Genomic DNA, 6,000 nt, shown 5'->3' with positions numbered 1-6,000 from the left:
TCAGGAGAGAAGTCTGGGTGCAGAGTGAATTTGCCTCAGGAGGGGAAAATTGTTGGAGCTGGAAAAAATAAAGGATGAGCCCCTCCACCCCCAAAATGTATTAAATGCCATCTGTATGCCGGGGATCATTCACCCAGGCTCTTGCTGGCAGCTGTACCCCAAATCCGTTTCCCCGGCGTCCCCACCTCTCAGAAGGCCCAAGGGACGGCCCTTAAGAGGGACAGCCATTGCGCAAAATACTTTCCAGACACTGAGTTAAAAGACTGTTCCATATTTTTACACAAGATATACAGATGATTTTAAAATCCCGAAGCATTAATCTGTGATGGGCTAGTCAGATGAAACCGACAGGGACAAGCATCTTGGTGAAGGTAGAACTCTGGAGAACAGGAGAGCCAGGCGCTTGGCACGGAGTTGTGGAGGCAGAGCACGGCCGAGGTCATTCCCATAGCCTAAGCCCAGACAGCTTGGAGTGCCAGAATGGACCAAAAATTTATGTAGTTCACGTAAGAAAAGAAACCTGGAAGGGGGGGGGGGTCACGAATGAGGGAAGCAAGCAGAAGGGATGGAAGTAGAGTTCATCATCCCCATTCCTGCTCCAGCCTCTTCCCTGCACTTTGTCCAACCACAGCCCGCCCACTTGCTGTGCTCAATCAGTCTTCAAACTCACCTTACAGTCTACCCCTGCCTCCAAACCCATCCCTAACCCTACAACAACATCATGTATCTACACTTTCCCCAACTGCTTCTGCCAACTCAGACCCAAACCCAACCCATGTCTGCCCCCTTCACTGTCCCTGAAACCCCTCCCCATCTCAAAGCCCACTCCTACTTCCAACTCCAGGCCCTTCCCCAACCTCATCCCCTTCTTAACTCTATCTTGGATCCCACCGCCACCTCCATCCCACCCTCCTCCCTAGTTCTGTCTGCAGCCCCTGCCCCATGCTAAACACTACCCCACTCCTGCTCCATCCCCATCCTTCAACTCATTTGCCACCCCCACCCCTGCCCCCATGGAGCATCTGCAATCCACCCCAGCCCCAGACCAGTCATCAGGAAGAAGAAGATGCTGATCCAGGCCAGGTAGAAGCTCCGTCCCAGCTTGTAGGTCATCCCTTCTTGCAGGTACTCGTCGGCTTGCAGGAGGTAGAAGAGGACGCCTAGCATCATGCTGACCCCTGCGTGGACACAGGTGTGAGGACACTGAGAATCAGTTGTCTGAGGACCCCCGCCCGTGTGATGTGGCCTCCCCACTTCCTCGAGCCTCCCAGGCCCTATGCCTTTGTTCACATTTCAGGAGAGTGAACTCCTGATAAGGCCATGCCATGGAAGGGGGGGTGGGTGGCACTGAAGTGTGAAGCTTAGCCTTTCAGTAGATAAGAATAGCCGCCCGCCCCCCACCCCGGCAAACCCGCAGGATTTGGGATCAACAGACCAAGCTCTGGTAAACCCTTCTGCCTCTCATGCCAAGACAGCCACTTCATCTCTCTGAGCCATCGTTCCTTCATCCTTAAACTCACTTCCTTTTCACAAACTGTCTTTCTTATCTAATTGCAAAATAAGACGATTCCTGGGGCTTGTCCTGAGGACTGGGAGATTCGCACTGCTCTTTGAACACGGTAAGTGCTCAAGCGCTGGGGCAGAGGATTACAATCGTGGGTCCTCTGAAGCTGGGAAACCCTTTTGTAGATTTTAATTTTATTTTTTGAAAGGAAATAAACTAAAGAGCCCTAGTTTAAAGGAAAGGGCTTGATTGTTTGTGGGTGTTTTTGTTTATTTTCTCCAGATAATGGAGTATCTTGTTCTGCTGTTCTTGAAAAGTAATAGAGGCAGTATTTCTGTTTCATGAAGAGGAAAAATGGGCATAAACAATTATGAGAAAATGCCTTATTTCAGATGGCAACAAAGGGAGCTGTTTGTCCCTTTGCATGTAAATCGTTGGAAGGCACTATTGGACACACTGAATAAATATCAGTTACAAGCAAACAATAAGTTGGGGGTTCTCTATTCTTGCTCTTACCATCACTCCCCAGGAACATTCTGACACAACTGAAAGTTGTGGTCAATTGCTCGGAAGACAGAAACACAAAATCCCTCAATTTCAAATTAAAGTCTATCTCACTCTTCCCCACCCCCTTTCATTTTATTTTATGTGTCTGATTTGTCAGGTAAGTGGAAAAAGAAAGGCATTCTAATGAGAACTTTAGTTCAGAGTTATGTGCATAGAAAGGGGGGATTATCACATTAATCTAATAGAAGAGGGGGGATTTGTGCATTGTTAAATAACTACTATCAAGTATCCAACATTTCTCATTCAATTCTCACGACATCTTTGTGTGGCACAAAGTTTTATGTCCATCTTACAGATGGGAACACTCAGCTCAGAAAGATGAAGCCACTTGGACAAAGGTATAGAACTGATGTGTTGCGGGGCAGAATTTGGCACGGCTTTGGGGGGACAGTTGGAATTGGAGATGTAGTTGAGTACGTAGGTTCAAATTAGTTGCGTGATGATTGAAGTGTTGAGGGTAGACGTCGGGCTAGGATTGTACATGGGGATGAGTTATCATTTGGGATGAGGATGGCTTGGTGGCGGGGGGAGATTGGAAGTTAGGAAGAGCAAGGAGTTCATTGGGAGTGGGCTGGGCTGTGTTTGAGAATGAGGCTCACAGTGATAGCAATGGGGTGGGGGTTAACGTTAGGATTGGGGAAAAGATGAGATTGGAGGTGGGCTGGAGTGGAGGTCGGGGTTGAGCTCACAGGCTATAGGATTGGCTTGCACTTGAAGGTCCTGAGGATAATAATCTATAATTTATCAAGGTATCGTGAAGGTGGGGGGCAGGGGTAGGGACAAAAAGGGGTGCTGATCCCAAGGGCTTGATAGAAAGTAAATGTCCAGAAAAGATTGATGACAACACATACACAATGATGTTTGATACAATGGATGTATGGGTTATGGTAGGAGTTGTAAGAGCCCCCAGTAAAATGATCTTTTAACTTAAAGAACTGATTCAAAAGAAGGAAGGTTAGACATCCGTTGAGTTGAGTGTTGAGATGGGTGCAGGGGGTAGGAAAGGGAATGGGAATTGTGTGGACCTCAAGCAAGGGGCTATGGGTGAGTTAGGGACCCATTTGTGATAGGCATGGGAGGCTAGTGTTGGGGCTGGAGATGGGTTTGAGCCAGGAGCTGAGCTGAGCTGAGTGTGTGTGTGTGTGTGTGTGTGTGTGTGTGAATTGGGGTGGTCTGGAGATAGGAAGTAGATAGGGTGGCGTTGGGGATGGGGATGGAGATGGGATTGGACCGTGGTAGGCAGGAGATTAGGCATCACCAGGGGCCCTGAGTGAACTGCCTCTCGCCTCAGTTCCCGGGGAGGGGATGAGCTCAGTGCCATGCCTGTCAGGGTGCTGGCGACGAACAGGGAGAAGTCCAGCATGGGCAAGGAGGAGTTGGAAAAGAGGACGACGGTGAGGAGGGTGATGCAGATGCCTAAGCCGGTCAGGCTGGAGATTAGCATGAATAACCAGGCGCAGTCCAACAAGTCTGGAGGAGGAATCATCAGGAAGGACAAGCATCACCAGCCACACTGAGGCTGACCCTCCGGTGCCGAGGGTCGAACAGAGCCTGGGGGATGTTCTCAGACCCTTCCTTTCCCCCGTCAACCGGTTCAGTCCCACTCGAAGAAAAGTGAAAGGGAGGTTTTAAGAAAGGATGCAGAGCGGAGGGGACACGTCCGGGTCAAGTGAGGCTGGGTGGTTGGGCACGGGGAATTGGGATGGACCATGAGGAATCTGGGAAGATCTGGACCCCTGGAATGAAAATGAGAGCCACCGTGCAGTGCATGAGGTTCTGAGCATTATGAGGACAGTGGGGAGGGGACTCCTGTTGGTGAGGATGGCCCTTGGGGTCGTGAGAGGCCTGCAGAGGCAAGGATATGGAGGGTCATTCTAAGTGCTGGGAGACCATGGTGGGTGAGGAGAGGGAGGGCCATCAGGGGAGGCAGGGGCAGGGAGGGCTATCCCAGGGGCAGGGAGAATCCTCGAAGGAAGAGGAAGAACCAGCTCTTGACGGGAGAAGAGGCCCCCCTTGAGCAGAGAGCGAGGAGGCCCAGGACAGGTGAGGACACCGGACCCGCCTTACACGCATTTTGGTCATACTCCCGCTGGCAGGAGATGTCCAGGCAGCGCACGAAGAGGATGGTGTGGATGGGGAAGGTCGGAGAGCCGGCAGGGTCCCCGGCGGGGCTCAGGGGCACCTGGAAGTGCATCCAGGGCTGGCCCAGAGAGATGAGACAGATGATTATCAGGCCGGCCAGGCTCAGGACCAGGCTCAGTATGCGCGTGATCTTCTTGGCCTCGTGCAGTATCCGCCAGCCCATGGGCAGCAGCGAGCAGAGGCGGCTACTCCTCCGCAGAGACCTGCGGCAGAGCGTTCACCATTAGTCTCAGCGTTCCATCCACCACTCGTCCCAACCACCCCTGATCCCACTGCCAGACCCTCACTATGCCACCCGCTCAGTCTAAACTTCAGAGCCTATTGCCCACCACCATCACCACCACCACCTCCACCACCACCACCACCATCACCACCATCACCACCACCACCATCACCACCACCACCTCCACCAACGCCACCACCGCCACCACCACCATCACCACCACCACCACCACCACCACCACCACCACCACCTCCACCACCACCACCACCATCACCACCATCACCACCACCACCTCCACCAACGCCACCACCATCACCACCACCGCCACCACCACCACCTCCACCACCACCACCACCACCACCACCATCACCACCACCATCACCACCACCACCTCCTCCACCACCACCATCACCTCCACCATCACCACCACCTCCACCATCACCTCCACCACCACCACCTCCTCCACCATCACCACCGCCACCACCACCACCACCACCACCACCTCCACCACCACCATCACCACCATCACCACCACCACCACCATCACCACCACCACCATCACCACCACCACCATCACCACCACCACCACCATCACCACCACCACCTCCTCCACCATCACCACCGCCACCACCACCACCACCACCACCTCCACCACCACCATCACCACCATCACCATCACCACCACCACCACCATCACCACCACCACCATCACCACCACCACCATCACCACCACCACCACCATCACCACCAACACCACCACCACCATCACCACCATCACCGCCATCACCGCCACCACACCACCATCACCACCATCACCATCACCACCACCACCACCACCATCACCACCTCTACCACCACCACCATCACCACCACCATCATCACCACCATCACCACCATCACCACCATCACCACCACCATCACCTCCACCATCACCACCACCAACCCCAACAACAACAACACCAACAGCAACAACACCATTGCCACCATCACCATCACCACCATCACCACCACCATCACCTCCACCACCATCACCTCCACCACCACCGCCACCAACAACACCATTGCCACCGCCACCATCACCACCATCACCACCACCACCACCACCACCATCACCAACACCACCATCATCACCACCAGCTCCATCTCACCATCCCTGGGCTCCTCAAGCGCCCTCCTCTACGATGTCCTCCCTGGGGTTCAGCCTGTGACTCTCTTGCTGCCAGAGCTCACTTCCAGGCCAAGACAGACCCAAGTTCTATCTTTAGGTCGAATCTCGCATAAGCCCAGTCATGGGAAACCAAGGATCGGGGAGCGTGCATGTGGACGCATTCCTTATTCTCGGATTTAAGAAGCCTGGGAGGCCAGGGTGCTGGGTGGAGGGAGGCCTTCACCCTTGTGAGTTACAGATGAGTCCTAGTCACCGTCTTATAATTAAACACCATCCCCACAATATCCTCCCACTACAGTGCTTATGTTACCTCTTCTAAGCACGTGGCAGGCAGTTTTACCTACAGGAGCAGGCATGTAGCTATTGCTCTCCCTGCTCAGGGGACAGTCACTCCCC

Source organism: Tenrec ecaudatus, chromosome 18 (assembly GCF_050624435.1).
Source record: "Tenrec ecaudatus isolate mTenEca1 chromosome 18, mTenEca1.hap1, whole genome shotgun sequence".
In the NCBI taxonomy this organism is placed as follows: Eukaryota; Metazoa; Chordata; class Mammalia; order Afrosoricida; family Tenrecidae; genus Tenrec; species Tenrec ecaudatus.
This window is presented reverse-complemented; position numbering follows the sequence as displayed.